The sequence below is a fragment of the Saimiri boliviensis genome, chromosome 2, assembly GCF_048565385.1.
Source record: "Saimiri boliviensis isolate mSaiBol1 chromosome 2, mSaiBol1.pri, whole genome shotgun sequence".
NCBI classification, from domain to species: domain Eukaryota; kingdom Metazoa; phylum Chordata; class Mammalia; order Primates; family Cebidae; genus Saimiri; species Saimiri boliviensis.
In genome coordinates, this window is record NC_133450.1 from 154630816 (window position 1) to 154651679 (window position 20864).

The 20864-nt window shown below is 40.9% G+C and overlaps 1 pseudogene; it reads left to right on the forward strand.

The window, feature by feature from the left end:
- Positions 1–15383: 15383 nt before the first annotated feature.
- LOC141579927 (protein FAM217A-like) lies at positions 15384–19963 on the forward strand (annotated as a pseudogene).
- The last annotated feature ends 901 nt before the right edge of the window (positions 19964–20864 follow it).

Consider the following 20864-nt stretch of genomic DNA (forward strand, 5'->3'; position numbering starts at 1 on the left):
AAGAGAGAGAGCAGGTGTGATTTGAAGAGAAGATACCCCATAAAAGGCATTAAAGTGCATTAAAATAATAATAATTATCACCAACAAGATGCTGGCCAAACAGATCCATCGGCCCCCACGTGCAGCAGGTCGGTGTCAGTTTGCACCACCAGTAGTCACACCTTCAGCTTTACAGGTTCAGGTCAGTAGCTTCTCCCTGCTACTGCACTTGTGAACTGAGAGCAGCTACTTCCCTTTCCACTGAAAGCTAGGGGGTTTCAAGGATGTGTCTGTGACTGTGAAGGGGCTTGCAGATGACAGCCAGAATTGTTAGAGGCAGACAAGCAATTATTTGTTTAAAAGTTCCCACCCTATAGAGGGCCCATATCTGTTTCAGACTAGCTGTGTGGCCTTAACTAACTTCTCAGAACCATTGCTCACATGTAAAATTGGAAAAGAGTATCTACCTCAAGGGATGTTGTGAAGACTAAAAGAGTAAGAGATGTAGAGTGCTCAGCACAGTGTCTCTGCTCTGGGACGCACTCCAGATGTATCTGCTTTGGTTGTGATTTTGCCGTTCTTCAGCAAAGTAAAAAGAGAGACTCAAGCACTGTTTCATCACCCTGCGCCCTGGAAAATCAGTTAAATTACACAGTTCATTCTAATTCATTACCTCATCCCTCCTTTGAAGCCACAGTCAAAAGCACTCACAAACAAGTTTGAGAGAGATAGGGAGAGGTGAGATAAAAGATATAAAGTGACAAAAACAAAAACAAAACAAAGGTAGAGAATTTGTTTCTTGTCTGTTCTCAAGGAGCACAGATCCGATGGCTTGCTGAATGGGGCACGGAAAGGTAACAGCACACCTCCCACATCTGTGGCCTGTGATGGCCCCAGCGAGCACTGGGCAGCACCCAGGCAGAGAGAAGGACTTCCTGGATTTATCTCGGGATGGTTACTCTCAGTGTTTCCAAGAATAAGAATCCAGCATGGGATTCATCCCACCTTCATTGTAGTTTGCTTTGCTTTGACATCTGCCATGGATGCAGGAAAAACAAAAGTTAGGCCTCATATGACTTAAATATATCAATTATTTGGCCTATGGAACATCCAGATTTGAGTTCAGAGAAGGCCTGGAAGCCTGAACTAGTCCTAGATTTTGGGCTTTAAGAAACAGCATTCCTTCACCTGATTTTCAACTGAGGAACCACCTTCTATCCTCACCGTCAGTCACTGTGCTTTGGATGAAACTGACTTTATCCCTGTCTTCAGGGAGTGAGTGTGATATTCAGGCCTGGCCAATCAGAGCATCACATTCCTCTGACCCAGTCAGTGATAGATAGTGACCCATTCAGAAATGTGCATGTGAGCTCCTCAGAGCCAGAGTAGTACAAGGAAACTGTTTTTAAGGGCTTTGTTGAGGTATAATTTGCATACCCAAAAATCCACCCATTTAAAGTATACAATTCAATGATTTTTAGTATATTTTCAAAGTAACCATCACAAAAATCTGGTTTTCGAATATTTCTATAATCACAAAAATATCTCTTGTGCCCATTTGTAGGTACACAGAAACTTTAGCAGAGTTATTGAGGGAAATTGACATGTTCCTTTTGTCTGGGTCCGTTTGCCGTAATGCTTACAGGAGCCTGGAACTACACAGAACGTGAGAATAAAGCAAAATCTGCTGAGTCAAGAGATAGGCTGGGCAAGGTGGTTCATGCCTATAATCCCAGCACTTTGAGAGGCTGAGACGAGCAGATCACTTGAGGTCAGAAGTTGGAGACCAGCCCAACCAACATGGTGAAACCTCATCTTTACTAAAAATATAAAAGTTAGCTCAACGTGGTGGCATGTGCCTGTAACTGCAGCTACTTGGGAGGCTGAGGCAGAAGAGTCGCTTGAACCTGGGAGGCAGAGGTTGTAGTGAATCAAGATCACACCACCGCACTCCAGCCTGGGCAACACAGCAAGACTCTGTCTCAAAAAAAAAAAAAAAGAGAGATGTAAAGAAGCTGAGTCTGGAGGTCCCTGGTTGAGGCTCTGATCAAGCTGAACCTGAAGTCAGAGCTTCCCCTAGACTTTTTCAGTTACATGAACTGAGAAGTTTCCCTTTGTCTTCAGCCAGTTTGACTTGTGTTTTCCATCTCTTGCAATGAGATGAATCTCACCTGACTCCAAAAATGATTGACCAGACCCTAGGGATTAAAATTGGAACCTTTCTTAATTGAGTATGAGACAAGAAGGTGCATCTCCAGATCTGTTATAATCACAGGATTATTTTACATATGATCATAGAGGCCATTTTACAAATGAGATATAGCCCTGCAAAGGTAAATTGCTTAACCAGGATACATAGGAGAACCTGGAGAAGTCCTTGTAACTCTCAATTTGATTTTGTAACCTGAATTTGAATTTGTAACCCTGAATTTGATCCTGTCTTTCCTCTTCAAGTACTCACCATCATCATCATCGCCATTAAGTCTTACAAAATCTTTACTATGTGCCAGACCTATGCTGAGTATGTATTGTGCAAATATTAACTCATTTAACCTCATGACTACCTTATGGGGTAGGTATTATTGTTATTCTCATTTTACAGATGAGGAAACTGAAGTCTACGAGGTCACATAACTTCTCCAAGGTCACATAGCCTGTGAGAGCAGAGGCAGAGGCAGGATTTGGATGCAGGCACACTGGCTACAGAGGCCACACTTTTTTTTTTTTTTTTTGAGATGGGTCTCCATCTGTCACTTAGGATGACGTGCAGTGGTGCAATCTCGGCTCACTGCAGCCTCCACTTCCCGGGTTCAAGCCATTCTCTGAGAGGCTACCCTCTTAATCCATGTACTGTACTGCCTTTTATGACATAAGCTGACATGACATAATCTGACATAAGCTTTTAATCAGTGTTCAGTGGTCTTTCAACTAGAGATACTACCTTTTTCTCAACTTATATTTCAATCATTACAAAAAATTAAAAGCTAGCAAAAACCTTAAATAGTTTCCATATTCTAAGGCTCTTCAATTGTATAAACAATTTTTATCTGATTTCAGGTAGTCACAAACTTTTGTGCTTCTTACAACTTTGTTCTGCTCCTCTAAACACATAGTAAAAATAAAGTTTAATCATGGCAAGAGTCTAATTTTTATGTCTTCTTGCAGTTAAAAACTAGATGACTGCTCTGCTTTATTGATATTTAATATGATATGGTAATGATATTTAATGTAATTTAATATGAAATTTTACATTTTATATCAGCCAACCGACAAAAAAGTAAGACCTGGGAGGTAATAGCCTGCTTTATTGAAACAAAATGTACGTATACAAAAAGTAGTATAAATCTGTCTTCTCTGAGTTCTTGAAATCAAATAAGACATACAAAATGCTTTGATATGATTTAGCTCTTTGTCCCCATTCAAATCTCATCTTGAATTATAACAATCCCCATGTGTCAAGGGTGGGACTAAGTGGAGATAATTGAATCATGGGGCGGTTTTCCTCATGCTGTTCACATGATAGTGAGAGAGTTCTCAGATCTGATGCGGTGTGTGTGTGTGTGTGTGTGTGTTTTAGACAGAGTTTCGCTCTTGTTTCCCAGGCTGGAATGCAATGGCGCAATCTCAGCTCACCACAACCTCCGCCTGTCAGGTTCAAGCAGTTCTCCTGCCTCAGCCTCTTGAGTAGCTGGGATTACAGGCATGCACCACTACACCTGGCTAATTTTGTATTATTAATAGAGACAGGGTTTCTCCATGTTGGTCAGGCTGGTCTTGAACTCCTGACCTCAGGTGATCTGTGCACTTTGGCCTGCCAAAGTGCTGGGATTACAAGTGTAAGCCATCTCACCCAGCCTGATTTGATGGTTTTTTAAAGGAGTTTCCCCTCTTTGCTTGGAGCTCATTCTCCTTTCTGCTGTCATGTGAAAAGGAATGTGTATGTTTCCATCATGATTGTATATTTCCTGAGGCCTCCCCAGCCCTGCGGAACTGTGAGTCAATTAAAACTCTTTCTTTTATAAGTTACCCAGTCTATGGTATTTCTTCATAGCATCATGAGAACGGACTAACACATGCTTCCAAAGCTCTGAAATGACAATGTGAATGCCACATGCTATACTCTCCAAGTTATTTTCACACACATTTTTATTTTTTATTTTTTGAGACAGAGTTTCTCACCACCCAGGCTGAAGTGCAATGGTACAATCTTAGCTCACTGGAACCTCTGCCTCCCGGGTTCAAGTGATTCTCCTGTCTTGGCCTCCTGGGTAGGCGGGATTGGAGGAGCCTGCCATCACACCAGCTAATTTTCATATTTTTAGTATAGATGGGGTTTCTACTATGTTGGCCAGGCTGGTCTCGAAATCCTGACCTCAGGCAATCCGCCCACTTTGGCCTCCCAAAGTGCTAGGATTATAGGCATGAGCCACCACGCCCAGCCTCACACACATTTTTCTCACTTGATCCTTACCTAAGAGATATATTTGAATGGGGATTATCAGATGAATAAACATTTTGTTTGTTTGTTTTGTTTTGTTTTGTGTTTTATTTTGTTTTTTTGTTTTTTTGTTTTTGAGACAGAGTCTCACTGCTGGAGTATAGTGACACAATCTCGGCTCACTGCAACCTCCACCTCCCTGACTCAAGCAATTCTCCCACCTCAGCCTCCCAAGTAGCTGGGACTACAGGCATGTGCCACCACGCCTGGCTGATTTTTTGCATTTTTAATAAAGACAGGGTTTCATCGTGTTAGCCAGGATGGTCTTGATCTCCTGACCTCAAGATCCACCAGCTCAGCCTCCCAAAGTGCTGGGATTACAGGCGTCAGCCACCATGCCCGGCCATGATTGCTGTTTTTAAGGCAGTGTCATGGATGGCTTTTATTTTTATGTAGAAGAAAGACACGGTGAAAGTGGTCCTTTAGGATATTCAGCCAATGGATATATACAAGATGGCTGAGGAGGGGAAATGTAGGCATGGAGAATAGCTTAAAAGCCTGCTCCTGCAAATAGACAGTCCCCAACTTACAATGGTTTGGCTTATGGTTTTTTGAATTTATGATGGTGTGAAAGCCATATGTGTTCAGTAGAAACCATACGTCAAATACCCCTATAACGATTCTGTTTTTTCACTTCCAGTACAGCATTCAATAAATTACATGAGAAATTCAACGCTTTATCATAAAATAGGCTTTGTGATGATAATTCTTAGGCTAAGGTTCTGAGCATATTTAAGGTAGACTAGGCTAAGCTATGATGTTTGGTAGATTAGATGTAAGTGCATTTTCAACTTGCAATGTTTTCCATTTACAGTGGGTTCATTGCGGTGTCATAACCTCATGGTAAGCTGGGCATCAGTACCTCAAATATATTTGTTTAGTGTAAGGAGTCTGTACAAGTTACATGGGATTAACTTGGCTCCTGGGGCAACAGAACTTTGTTCTAAGTTCTAATGCCATTGTTAAAATCAATGGGTCATCAATAGGACACTAGAGATCATTGAGCAGCTACCCTATGAGGAACGGCAGATAACTAGCAAACAGCAGCATGAAGTGGGGTGAATTGGAGTACCTAATGGTGGCACCTGGGCAAATTATTCTAGGCATGTCTGCTCAGACCTCAAATGGTGGAGGTGGGAGTTGGGCTTCCCAAATCCTCTGTCAGTGATCTACTACTGCAGAAAGCAGCCTTGTACCCACAAGAGTCTTAAGCCACAGCCATCAGCAGCCCTTTCCAGTTTTCTCTTTAAAGTTCTTGGGGAATATGTGTTTCACTCCCTAAGAAAGCATATGTCTGCCTTGGGGATATTTGAAAACAAGCTCTTGTTTTAAGGTTTCTCGTTCTTTGGTCCATATTCATTCTATGAGGAGATGGTCAGCATGGCTACTAACTCCACATGAACTCAGTATTAACAGGTTAATCTACTCCATGAATCCCTGAAAATGTGGGGGCATGTTGGGGCATGGTTCCTGAATAATGTGTATGCATTTTGATTGAGGCTGAGGTTTTTGCTGCAGTCAATGGTCTAGCCTCACAATATCCAGTGTGCCGGCAACGTGTAGCTTGAGAGGAGAGGACGATGGAGCTGCTGGGGAAGGAGACGCTTTGGAGCCAGCAGGGATATTAGAATCTCACAAGCAACAGCAAGTTTCTGTTGCTTGTGTTCAACACTTCGTTGCTCATTCATGCTAGAAAAGAAGACAAGAAACAGGCCAAAATTTTCATTCGCCCTCAGATTATTTTATTCTAACTTGGAGACAGAAAATCTGGATTTGAACCTTGTTTCTGCCATTTATAAGTTGTTTGAATTTGAACCCGTCAACTAATCTCAGTTACCTTAACCGAAAGGAGCAGTTATGATAACATCCTTCCTGTCTCATGCATAGGGTTACTGGGAGAATGAATCAGTCAATGGAGATCAAAAATGCTGCATACAGACAGTGTAAACTATGACTGTCTTGCAAGAGTGAAGTGTCAATAATGACAGCCACTTTCATTTGGGGTCAGGATTCACTCTTACTGCTGCCTGTTAACATCTATAATCTCAAGGAGTGTTGTTTATTATTCTAAGAATGGCATTGCTTTTGGGTCTGTATTTTACAAACCAAATATTGTAATTTTAGGGATAACGGAATATTAAGGGCATAATGTAAAAACTTTAAGACTTATGGTCAGTGGAAATATCGTTTTTTAAAAAAGTACTGGGCTAGAAGTTAGGAGACTTCACCTAGTACTTTAGTGATCTGGAGCCATCATGGCACCATGCGAGGCCTCAGTTTCCTTGATCTGTAAAACGAGGATGCTTGATCCATTGTTTCTTAACTGGGATGAATTTTGGAATCATCTGGAAAGTCCCCAAAGGTAGAATGTTTGTTTTGTTTCTTGCTGTGTTTCCAAGACCTGGAAAAGTACTTGATGTGGAGAAGGCACTCAGTAAACACACATATATTTTATGAATGAATAAACTTTTTCAAAATTCATGGGCCTGGCTCCACCCTGAAATCCTCATGCAGTTTGGGGTAGAGATTACATGTATATTTGGAAAGGCCCTCCTGATCATTTTGCCAATTGCCCTGGCTAATATCCACAAGAATCACTAAACTCAATAATCTCTAAGTTTCCTTTGAATACAGTTGCCCCATTTAGCAAACAGAAACGTACAGCATCCAGCCAAACTTGAATTTCAGATAAATAGTGAATAATTTTTTAGTACTAAGTATATGTCATGGAGTATTTGGCTGCTGCAACTTAAATAAACATAACCAGATAAGGCTCCTGCTTAGACTGACAGTTTGGGCCAGAGAGTGGCACCTTGAAACTGGCCCAGATTTGAAAATCAGAGAGAGATCATCTTGGTTTGAATCTCTGCCCTGATCTTAGCAGACTGCTTAACTTCACTGGGCTCCACAACTATACTAGCTACCCTGTAGAGCTAGTGAAAGTATTAGAGATAATAGAGGTATGATGGCCAGCACTTAGCAGGCATTTAATAAAGCTTAGCTATTGTTACTATTTTTTTTTCTGCTCCGTGGGGGTTGAAGAAAAACAATAGTATCAATGAGACTGTTATTGGCAATACTGTCTCCTAGTAAATTGGCACACTGCAAATACCAAGATTATAGTTAACAGTTCTAGGTTGAGCTTCACAAAGTTAAATTGAATGCTGACCTTATATTAAACAATACCTCTATGTCTGGGGGAAAAAAACCATACTAAGAACAGATCATCCAGAATAAATAAAGGAAGGAAGTTATTTCATTTCATTCATTGTGAAATGTCATTTGCTTAACTGACTTTTTTGATGTTAAAGATAAATATTTGTTCAGGTTTTATAGGGTCACTGTATGGAGAAATAGGCTATTACTTGGGCGGCGGAAATACTTCATTCCTGACTAGGTTTTCCTGACTTCTAGGTTAAAGGCATCTTTTTCTTTCAGAGTTTTAGTTGTTTCGAGACATTTTTAATACATTTCCACTAGTTAAACAAATAGACAGCCAGGCATGGCAGTTCACACCTACAATCTGAGCACTTTGGGAGGACAAAGTGGGAGGATTGCTTGAGCTCAGGAGTTCAAGACCATCCTGGGCAACATAGTGAGACCTCATCCATACTAAAAATAAAAAAAAAAATAGGTCAGGCATGGTGACACATGCCTGTCATCCCAGCTAGTTGGGGGCTTAAGTGGAAGAATCGCTTAAGCTTGGGAGGTTGAAGCTGCAGTGAACCATGATTGTGCTATTGCACACCAGCCTGGGCAACAGAGCAAGACCTTATCTCAAATTAATAATAATAATAATAACAGACATAGCAGTAAACATAAAATGCTCATTTAAAAAAATTATCTCCTGAAATATCTATTTGGACAAAATCTTTAGATGATTTCATTATCAAATTTAGAAAGATATGGCTGGAAAATAATTTGATAAAGTTTCAGCTGAGCTACTCTGATACTGGCAAAAATACTTTAAGCCTCCTATGGTTACTTCACTGCTTATTCAACACATAATTACTGCTGAGCACATATTTTATACCAGACAGTGTGGTAAGTGCCAGGGACTATCAGTAAACAAAACAGAACAACATTTCTGCTCTTATGGAGCTTATATTCTGACATAGAAAAAACAAATATAAACATACTAAATAAATGAATTAATTAGAATACACATGGTGATAAGTGCTCTGGGAAAAGAAGAGGAGAAAGTTGGGACTATGTGAAGGGCTAAAGTGACTTTTTATTTTTGGAGACAGGGTCTCGTTCCGTTGCCTAGGCTGGAGTGTTAGTGGTACAACTGTAGCTCACTGCAACATCAAACTCCTGGGTTCAAGGGATCCTCCTGCCTCAGTCTCCCAACCAGCTAGGACCACAGGCATGTGCACCATACCCAGCTAATTTTTAAACTTTTTGTAGAGATGAGCTCTTGCCATGTTGTCCAGGCTGGTCTTGAGCTCCTGGGCTCAAGTAATCCTCCTGCCTAGGCCTCCCAAAGTGCAGGAATTATACATGTAAGCCACTGTGCCCATTCCTGGAGTGAGTGCAGTTTTAAATAGCATGATGATAGTGGGCCTCTCTGGGGAGGTGACGTTTGTGGACAGGAGAGAAGGAAGGAGCCATGCTGATCTGAGACAAGAGAAGGGGAACATCAAGCACAAGTCACCTAAAGCAGGAGTGTTAGGGTTTGGCTGTGTCCCCACCCAAATCTCATCTTGAATTGTTACTCCCATAATTCCCACATTTAGTGGAAGGAATCCAGTGGGAGGTAATTCAATCATGGGGGTGGATCTTTCCCATGCTGTTCTCATGATAGTGCATAAAAGTCTCACAAGATCGAATGGTTTTAAAAATGGGAGTTTCCCTGCACAAGCTCTCTCTTTGCCTGGTGTCATTTATGTAAGATGTGACTTGCTCCTCTTTGCCTTCCACCATGATTGTGAGGCCTCCCCAGCTACATGGAACTGTAAGTCCATTAAACTCTTTCTTTTGTAAATTGCCCAGTCACAGGTATGTCTTTATCAAGAGCGTGAAAATAGACTAATACAAGGAGCATGCCTGGAGTGTTCCAGGAACAGCCGGGAGGCAATGTAGCTGGAGAGGAGAGAGGGAAGAAAAGAGTAGTAGGAGAAAAAACAAGAGTCATTATTATCATCATAATTGTGATAAAGAACTCCAAAAAGCTAACTGCCAGTTTTGAGTCTAGTTTATTTACTCTGTGACTGTAGGGACATCCTAAACTACTTAAATAGAATGGCAGTACTTATAAAGCCTGGATAGTTAGAGATTTATTTCACAAAACTGACTAGAGAGAACCAGTATAGCTTAGCCATGCTGTTGGTTCTTCCATGGATAGCTCTGGGTGCTGATTTACTTACTAGATGTGTGTCCTTGGGCAAGTCACTTAAACTTTTCTGTGCTTCAGGTTTCCTTTCTGTAAAATGAGGCAACTAATAAATGCATCCTTTAGAGCTGCTGAAGGTTGCCTGGACAACTTTAAGGCTGTCTGTGAAAGACAGTCTCACATCACATGCTTAACATAGTGATTAGCATATAGAAAGTACTAAGTAAATATCATTATTTATTATTTGAAAAGTATAATTAGGATTAAATATTTTGAAATATGCACTTAAATGTATATTTGAAATGTATATTTAATAACCAAAACATACTTTTTAGTGAAAATATCTTTAAAAAAATTTTTTTTTATTGCACTTTAGATTCTAAGGTACATGTGCAGCTCGCACAAGATTGTTGCACAAGTACATTCATGGCAAGGTCGTTTGTCGCCACCATCTCCCCATGAAAATATCTATTAATTGTTATTAATAGTTGTGGAGCCGGGTGCCATGGCTCACACCTATAATCCCAGCACTTTGGGAGGCCGAGGCAGGCAGATCACCTGAGTTTGGGAGTTCGAGACCAGCCTGACCAGTGTGGAGAAATCCCGTCTCTACTAAAAATACAAAATTAGCTGGGCATGGTGGAGCATGCCTATAATCCACCTATTCGGAAGGCTGAGGCAGGAGAATCACTTGAACCTGGGAGGAGGAGATTGTGGTGAGCTGAGATTATGCCATTGCACTCCAGCCTGAGCAAGAAGAGTGAAACTGTGTCTCAAAATAAAAGAAAGAAAGTTGAGGTGGCCTGGTAGCCGGCCTCTCTGTCTCTGAATATTCACATCCATGTACAGTCCCTTCCCACATTGTACCAGGGTTGGTTTGTGCAACCATAGAATATGGCAGAAGTGAGGGCATATGACTTCTGAGATTCAGTTATAAAAGACATTACAGCTACCATCTTGGTCATTCTTTCTCTCTCTTTCTCTCTAACCCCACTTGCTCTGGAGAAAACCAGCCACGTCATGGGACAGTTCATGTAACCAACCTTTTGCCAACAACCATGTGAGTTGCTGAGCCTCCTTAGAAGAGCCAAGAAGCCTTCTTAGAAGTGGATCCACCAGTCCTGGTCAAGGTTTCAGATGACACTAGCCCCCAGTGACATTCTGATTGCAAACTCACCAGAGACTGTGACCCAGAACCATCCAGTGAAGCAGTTCCAGTTTCCTGACCCTCAGAAACTGCATGAACATTTGTTGTCTCGTGCTGCTAGTTTTGGGGTAATTTTTGTTTGTTTGTTTTTGAGACAGAGTCTAGCTCTGTCACCTAGGCTGGAGTGCAGTGGAGTGATCTTGGCTTACTGCAGCCTCCACCTCCCAGGCTCAAGCAATTCTCCTGCCTCATCCTCCTGTGTAGCTACATTCACAGGCACAAACCACCATGCCCAGCTAATTTTTATATTTTGGTAGAGAGAGGGTTTCATCATGTTGGCCAGGCTGGTCTCAAACTCCTGACCTCAGGTGATCTGCCCGCCTCGGCCTCCCAAAATGCTGGGATTACAGGCATAAGCCACCACACTTGGCCAGTAATTTGTTTATGTAGCAATAAATACTAATATAGTTTATATATATTTTAAGTTTTAATAAACTTTCAAATATAAAGAATTTATTGGGCCCAAGCCCAATTCTATCATTTTTGATCTCCACTGATCCTTGGTAGTTTAAAAGCATTCATTTTTTATATAATTGTTGTCAGTGTGTACACTCTAATTCATATCTGATTTTTCCTCTTAGAATTATTTCATGGGGCCGAGTGCAGTGGCTCACACCTGTAATCTCAGCACTTTGGGAGCCCAAAGTGGGTGCATCATGAGGTCAGGAGTTCAAGACCAGCCTGGCCAACATGCTGAAACCCTTTCTCTACTAAAAATATAAAAAGTAGCTGTGTGTGGTGGTAGGCAGCTGTAATCCCAGCTACTTGGGAGGCTGAAGCAGGAGCATTGCTTACACCTGGGAGGTGGAGGTTGCAGTGAGCCAAGATTGCGCCACTGCACTCCAGCCTGGGTGACAGAGCAAGACTCCATATCAGGGGGGAAAAAAAGAATTATTTCATGTGTACCAACAAAGTACAAGATTCTTAGCATTTATACTGGGTGTCTAGCATCCTGCCCTCTTACTATGTCATGCTACCTCAAATAGTCCCTTTTGCACCTGGGTTGGTTCCTGTGATGACAGAATATAGCAAAAGTAATGGTATGTCACTTCTGGGATTAGATTATAAAAGACATTGCAGCTACCATCTTGGGCATTCTAACTCTCTCTCTCCCCACTTGCTCTGGGAGGAACCAGCTACCACATCATGGGCAGCGCCATGGGGCAATCCACGTGACAAGCCTTTTGCCAACAACCACGTGAGTTGTTGAGTCTCCTTAGAAGTGGATCTATACTGGCTGTATGGCATTCTGCCCCGTTACTACGTCACACCACCTCAAACAGTCCCTTTCATTGGAATTTACTTCATTTTCCAAAATAATAACCAGCACAATAAAAACAGTGCAAATTAGCTGGGCAGTATACTGAAAGTTAAATAGACTAGCTCCCTTAGATACATAAAAGACAGCTCTAACACAGAAGGGGCATGTCCTCCTAAAGTACATAGGCAATGAACAAATATTGAACACAAGCATTGGTTAGATAACTGAGCAAATATAAGGCTGACCTAAGAACAGTGAGTGCAAAGGAACTAGGTGAACTTGTTTAGATAATAACTTTCTAGAATTCTTTGTGTTTCCTAGAGAAATACAGAAATGACAGCAGACAATACAACTTTGAAAAAATCCTATGAATAATTGCCTTGGCTCAAGTATCAAAGCAGAATTTCAGAGAGGGTCTTCCTGCACTAAAGTCATTGTCCCCAGACTATGAGTTTCTGCCTCTTTCAGCATTCTCCTCCCCTCCTCTGGCTGTGCTTTGTCAGACTCTGCAATCGTGGCTGGAAGAAAAAAGTTGACTTAGCCGTTCTTTGTTAAAATTCAGGAGTATTTTAGAGATACCAGGTTTCATTCAAATATAGCCTTCATTAAAAGGCTTTCACGTAACCAGATCCTATGAGCAGAAAGCCATCATGCCTCCAATTCAGCCTCTTCAGATTGGCTGGTTTTGGTGCTCAACTTTTGATTTTATCCACCTTCTTGACAAAGTTTTGATGACCACCAGGTAAGCATGACATCTTTAACATTAAAAAAAAAATCATGATTGAAGGGAACTGCACTTCATATATCAAGGAGCACTGAATACGACTAACTCTAAAACTTCATCAGGCCATGGTTTTATTGACATCTTTGTATTTGGCTTCTGCTGTGATAATCCTCATTGAATGTGGAGTAGTCTCCTTTCCTACCCCCAGTGCTCTGCCTCCTTTGGAAGATTCCCTCCACCCCACCCCAGCCCCATTCTGCTTCGTTCAGAAAACCTTCATTTTTATCTCCCATTAAAGTTTGTTTGATGAAAAGGCTCTGAGGCTCAAATGACAGCTCAGTTGTTTGAAACCTACTGGGTTAGAAAATGGTGCTATAAGATTAAGATCAAAAGGTCACCAGGTCAGGATTTCCTTGCTGAGGAAGAAAAGCTTCAGTGACAGTGATTCAGTGTAAAGTTATCATCACTAGCATAATTAAACACACACACACACACCACACACACACACACACACCCCACAGTGCATACAATGCATACACTGTCCCAGCTGGAAGGGATCAGGGTGGACTTCTGGCTCTGGCCTCTAGCAACCTGGGTTCAAATCCCGCCTCCACCACTTGGCACTGTGGCTTCTTGCAGCTATTTGAACTTCACTGAGCCCATTTCTTCTTTTCGGCAATCTGTAGATAATAATCATGAATACCTTACAGGAGAAGTACGTTGGTTCAGGGAACACACTTAGTACAGTGCCAAGCATGGAAGTAAACTCTCAATAAGAATTGTCAATTATTAAAATTACGTTCTTGGCTTGGCACAGTGGCTCACACCTGTAATCCCAGCACTCTAGGAGGCCAAGATGGGTGAATCACTTGAGGCCAGGAGTTCTAGACCAGCCTGGCCAACAGTAGGAAACCCCATCTCTACTAAAAATGCAAAAATCAGCTGGGCATGGTGACACACAACTGTAATCCCAGCTACTCAGGAGGCTGAGGTAGAAGAACCGCTTGAACTGGGAGGCGGAATTTGCAGTGAGCTGAAATTGTGCCACTGCACTCTAGCCTGGGCAACAGAGCAAGATTCCATTTCAAAATAAATAAATAAATTAAATTAAATATTCTTGTTTTAATTATAACAATATTTTATACATCGCTCAAGCCAAAGTCCAATAGCATTACAGTTATTTTTAAAATATGTATTATCTCCCTTTAAAGGACAGGTAGTTTCATGGAATTATTCGTATTTTTGTCCTTCATGAAGCCTAACCCAGCACATTCAACACAGCAGACCTTCAATAAGTCTTTGGCAAATAAATAAATAAATGTTCTAAATAAAGTGGATCTGCAGGGACAGGTCTGTACACATAATCCCTCTACTTAGGATCCTAGTAGAATGCCATACACATTTTGAAAGCTCTATAAATATTTTATAATAGTAACAATGATATAATAATTATAATTATGAATGAAGATTACTCTTAGCTCAATTTCCTGAATTGGGATTATGTGTAACAGCCACAAAGAAAATGTATTCATACAGGATTCCAGCTCAATGCAAACTGAACCGTAACTTGATTTTTAAAATAAATAAAGCAAATGAATCAATGGGTCCTTTACCTTTCAAACAGTTGTTTCTAGGAAGCAGAAATGTGGGGCTATCATATGCAGGTTGTGATAAATTAGGTCTTTTCTTTCAACATTTAGATAATAATTATCTTACATGTCACAGGAACTGGATTATTTTACATTCAATTCCTAACCTTCATAATGCTTATCATAAGTGGCAAATCACTAATGAAATCTGAGTGATGAGCTTTGGGACATAGAAGGGAGCAGGCCACATGGGCCATTCTCTTCTGCTTTCTCTATTTTAGCTTTCTTCAGACAAGGGAGGCTGAAGTACTCTTTTGGAGAAGGAAACCACAGAGCCACCAGCAAGCAGCAGGTAAGCCTTCCACATTGTGATTCGCAGACTAGAGTTTTGTGATATTAATAAATGTTCTTTAGAAAGAAGACTCCTGGCTGGGCATGTTGGCTCTTGCCTTAATCCCAGCACTTTGGGAAACCAAGGTGGGTGGATCACAAGGTCAGGAGTTCAAGACCAGCCTGACGAACATGGTGAACACCTATCTCTACTAAAAATACAAAAATTAGCTAGGCATGGTGGTGCACACCAGCAATCCCAGCTCCTCGGGAGACTGAGGTAGGAGAATCGCCTGAACCTAGGAGGTGGAGATTGCAGAGTGCTGAGATCACACCACTGCAGTCCAGCCTGGGCATCAGAGCAAGACTCTGTCTCAGAACAAAAAAAAAAAAAAAAAAAAAAAAAAGAAGAAGAAGAAGAAGGAGAAAGATTCCTTAAGGGCAGTATGACCTTGGGCAAATGAGTTTTGATGAGAAAGAGGGAAAGGAAAAGGTTCTGAACGTGGGTATGCTGTCAGTAGGATAGTCCTCCTTATGACCCAGGTGTAGAGTACAAGGCCACATGTTGTCCTTGGGCGTGATAGCAAATAAATAATGTGTGCTTAAAAATTTGCTGTAGGAAATTTGCTGTAAATCTTAACAGTGGCTATATCTAGGTGATGGAGCCATAAGTGATTGTCGTTTTTCCTTTATCCTTTTAAAAATATTATTTTCAAAGCTTTTTTCTTGTAATGGCAAGTAGTAGTTTTATTGTCTGAGAAACGCATTAGCTTACATTGTATTATAAAAATACATGACTATCATGTTAAAAACAATTGCGTTTTGGGCTGAGCGAGGTGGCTCATGCCTATAATCCCAGCACTTTGGGAGGCTGAGGCAGGTGGATCATGAGATCAGGAGACTGAGATCATTTTGGCCAACATGGTGAAACCTCATCTCTACTAAAAACACAAAAATTGGCTGGGCGTGGTGTCACGTGCCTGTAATCTCAGCTACTGGGGAGACTGAGATAGGAGAATCACTTGAATTGCGGAGTCAGAGGTTGCAGTGAGCAGATATTACGTCATTGCATTCCAACCTGGCAACAGAGTGAGACTCTGTCTAAAAAAAAACAAACAAAAACATTTGTGTTTCAAGGGACATTAATCAAAAAAGTGAAAACACAACTCACAGAATGGGGGAAAATATTTAAAATCATATCAGATAAAGGACTAATATCACTTACCAGATATGAATAAAGACTTCTTGTAATTCAACAATAAAAAGACACATAACCCAATTTAAAAATAGACAAAAGATGTGAATGGACATTTCTCCAAAGAAAATATACGAATGGCCAATACGAATTCTTAACATAATTAGTCTTAGTGAAAAGTTAATTAAAGCCACAGTGAGATACTAATTCATAGCCACTAGGATATCTATAATCAGAAAGAGGATAACAACAACCATTGGCAAAGATCTGGAGAAATTAGGACCCTTATACATTGTTAATGGGAATGTGTAAAAGCATACAGCCACTTTGGAAAACAGTTTGGTATTTCCTCAAAAAGTTAAATATAGAGTTATCATACGACCAAGAAATTCCATTCCTAGATATATACCCAAGAGAGAGGAAAACACATTTATCCAAAAACATACCCTTGAATATTCATAGCATAACTCATTATAGCCCAAAGTGGAACAACCCCAATGTTCATCTAAGGATGAATGGATAAACAAAATGTGGTACATCCATGCAATAGAATACTGTCTAGCAATGAAAAGGAAAGATCTACTGAAGATCAGCTGAAGCTGGCATCCCTGGGCCCAATTCCTGCTGCCACGGTTCCACTATTGCCAGTCCTCAGACCTTGAAGATCCTCCACCACTGACAGGGCTATCACCAATTGCCATCCTTGCAGAGGGTGCTCCTGCATTTGATTTATCATATGCTAAATCATTTACCTTGTACTTTAAGCAGGAGCCAGGGAAGAGGACTCTGGAAAGGGCACGTGGGCCTGATACACCTTAAAATCAGAAAAAGACCCAAGAAGCACATAGGGTAGAAGAATGTAGGGAGCATGTAGGAGACAAAAGTCTCATTCTGTCACTCAGGCTGGAGTACAGTGGCACAATCTCTGCTCACTGCAACCTCTGCTTCCCAGGTTCAAGCGATTCTCCTGCCTCAGCCTCCCAAGTAGCTGGGACTACAGGTGTGTGCCACCACACCTGGCTAATTTTTGTATTTTTAGTAGAGATGGGGTTTCACCATGTTGACCAGGCTGGTCTCTAACTCCTGACCTTGTGATCCACACACCAAGGCCTCCCAAAGTGCTGGGATAAGACATTTTTTACCCATACCCTTTTAGGGATTTTTGGCTAAGACCGAGAATTAAATTAACATAGATAGATCAATAGGAGAAATGCATACAAATTTGTTGAATACAAGTTTTATGTTGCACAGGAGACTTTACAAGGAAATGAAGACCCAGAGATGCAATTAGAGCTTAATTGATTTAGACAAAGAGAAGTACATTATGAAAATGTGACAAGGAAAAGGGGCTTGGGCTAGGGTAATTAATTGGTCAAGAAGTGGCTAGGAGGATAAGGATTAGTTTAACGAGTTTGTTTGTAATATTTCCATAGCCTTTCCCCCTCCTTGATGATGAGATTATTTCCTTCTGGTAGAGGGAGAACATCTTTTGCATCGGAATTTTAGCTGCTGCTTTTAAGAAATAGAAGGAAGGGCAGAGTGATCATTTTGCACCTTCTTGCACTTCTTGTTTTTTAAGTACGTTTAACTTAAAATAGTCAATATGCTAGAGTGGCATATTTTTAACTCCTTCAAGCAGCTACAACAAAATGGAGAGAAAAAATAGTGACAACTGTGGCAGCAACCTACGACGTGTCTCAACCATCTCTCATGAGGCAAAATTAACAAGAATAATAAACAAGTGACAAGTCAGTTATGGAGTTATCCTCTTACTGGAAGAAGTTCCATAGATAACAGGAATTTCAAAAAATCTGTAATGGAAACTGGCTTTAATGTAACTGATAACTCCATAAGGCTTTTCACTCTGAACCACTCATTAACAAGTGCTTCAGTTGATGAACAAATCGGTTTTTACCCTAGACTGCAGATGCCATTAGGTCTCTGCTGGCCCTAGACTTTTTTTAAGGATGAAGATGAGTCCCATATTAATTCATGTTCAACTACAGAAAACAACAAGTGAAACTTTGTTTGCTCCAAATTGGAAACTGAAATACAGAAACAGCAGTGTGGAATTAAACAGATGAAAGTGGTTTATCAGATAAGGAAAAGGCAAAGGATACTTAATTATATTAAAGATGGACCTAAACTTAAAGCCAGGAACAATAGAACATGTATGTGGAAGAATCTTTCACAGAGGAGCGAAGTGAAGTTTTTCCATACCCTGATTTTCTCCCTCTTCCCTTCAATACCTTGGACTTGCACAAACAAGCCCTCTCAACATCTGAAAACTGGAAAGCAACAGTGGAACCTTCAGAAGGTTCTATTATTGGAAAGATTACAATATATGATTATACAAAAAGAGAAATCAAAGCTACAACTTACTTTCTGTACTCCAGCAGTTTCTGAACGACTCTCTTCCTCCAATGCTATATTGAAAGTGAGACAGCCAAAACTTTCCGATTCATTGAGTCTTCAGACATCTTGTGTAGATAAAAGTTGAGGAAAAAGAAAAAAAAAAAAACAATTCTGGCTCTTGCAACCTTGAACAAGATGCTTCAAAATGCATTTGGAGCGATGCTGGCAAATATAAATGAAATTCTAGACCACCATCTCTAAAAAGTTCATCTACCACAAAACAGTTGATTGCAACTTAGGACTTTAAAACTCCTAAAACTTCTGTTTTAAATCCATGCCAAGAACTTTCAACTAGGACCAGACAACTCACTGACTGGTTAAAGTGACCTCAATAAGGTGTTTGCCCCCAGGGTCTTCAGTACCAGTCTCCGTCTTTTCTTGAAAATGAAAAGAAATACATCAAGGCACCAATCACAAACTTTACCAGAAAAATATAGTGCTGAATAGACCATTCTATATTTAGAAGCTATTTGTTGCCTTCATTTATAGTTAAGTGCGTATCCATTGACCAAAATTAATTCTTTTCATTCACATATCTGAGTGTGAGCAAATCTATTCCAAGAAGCTCAGCTAAAATATAGTTCATTGTTCCCAGATACGGGTATTGAAACACACACATCCCCCCCCCACCCCCCAATTGCTTGATATGATATAGACTGGAATTATGAAAATTGCTGCTGAGAGTATTTTAATTTTCTTAATTGTTAATTTTTTTTATAGAGATGAGGTCTCACTTTATTGCCTAAGCTGTTTTCAGTCAAACTCCTGGGCTCAAGCTATCTTCCTGCTTTGGCCTCCCCAAATGCTGGGATTACAAGGATGAGAGCCCAGCCAAGTCTTTATGTAAATGGAAGGGCTTCTATGCTGACATGTTTGACAATCTTCTGCATGTTACATTTCAAAGAAATGTTTCACTTAGTAAACTGTTCTATTCAAAGATTGTTCTTTTGTGATTGTTTTTCAGTATAATTCTGTCATCAATAAATGGTATAATGGGTGGTTGGGGGAGGAAGACAGTACTGAACTTACTATAGCATGGATGAGTCTTGCAACTATTAATGATAAGTGAAAGAAGCTGGACCAATAGTAGCATGTTATTTTCCTAGTTACATGCAATGTCCGGAATTGGCAAATCCATAAAGACAGAAAGTAAATTGGTGGTTGCCAGAGACTAGGAGTAGGGAGGAATGGGAGCAACTACTAATGGTATGGGGTTTCTTACTGGGATGACAATGTTCTGGAATTAGTGGTGATGGTTGCATGACTTTGGGAATATATTCGAAACTAATGAATTATACATTTTAAGAGTGAATTGTATGGCATGAGAATCGTATGTCAATAAAATGACTAAGTTAAAAACAAAATTTCAAGTATAAATCCACTAAAAATTCAGAATCTGCCATACTTTTGATTGATGAGTTTTGCTTACTCTTGAGGGCCTATCAATGTTTTGTTTTTGTTTTTGCTTTGAGATGGAGTCCTGCTCTGTTGCCCAGGCTGGAGTGCAATGGTGTAATCTTGGCTCACTGGAACCTCTGCCTCCCGGGTTCAAGTAGTTCTCTTGCCTCAGCCTTCCCTGGTAGCTGGGATTACAGGCACATGTCACCATGCCCGGCTAATTTTCATACTTTTAGTAGAGATGGGATTTCACCATGTTGGCCAGGCTCGTCTTGAACTTCTGTCCTTGTGATCCATCTGCCTTGTACTCCCAAAGTGCTGGGATTACAGTCATAAGACTGTGCCAGGCTGGGCCTATCAATGTTTACTGACTAAATGCAAAGAGGGAGATATAAAGGAGAGTTGAAAGCTGGAAATTCTGGGGATGGAAAGCACATTTTTTCCTCCTTTTTTAAAGACAGAATCATGCTCTGTCGCCCAGGCTGGAGTGCAGTGGCATGATCTTGGCACACTTGGCTTCAATCTACTTCTGTAACCTCCGCTTCCCGGGTTCAAGCAATTCTCCTGCCTCAGCCTCCCAAGTATGGGATCACCACCCAAGTAATGGTGTGTGCCACCACACCCAGCTAATTATTTGTATTTTTAATAGAGATGGGTTTTCACCATGTTGGCCAGGCTGGTGTTGAACTCCTGGCCGCCCACCTAGGCCTGCCAAAGTGCTGGGATTACAAGCATGAGCTACCACGCCCCATTGAGAGCACTTTTTATTTTTGGGACAGGGTCACACTCTGTTGCCAAGGCTGGAGCGCAGGGGCTTGATCTTGGCTCACTGCAGCCTGGACCTCCAGGGCTCAGGTGATCCTTTCACCTCAGCCTCTGGAGTAGCTGGGACTACAGGCACGCGCCACCACGCCTAGCTAATTTATTGACTAA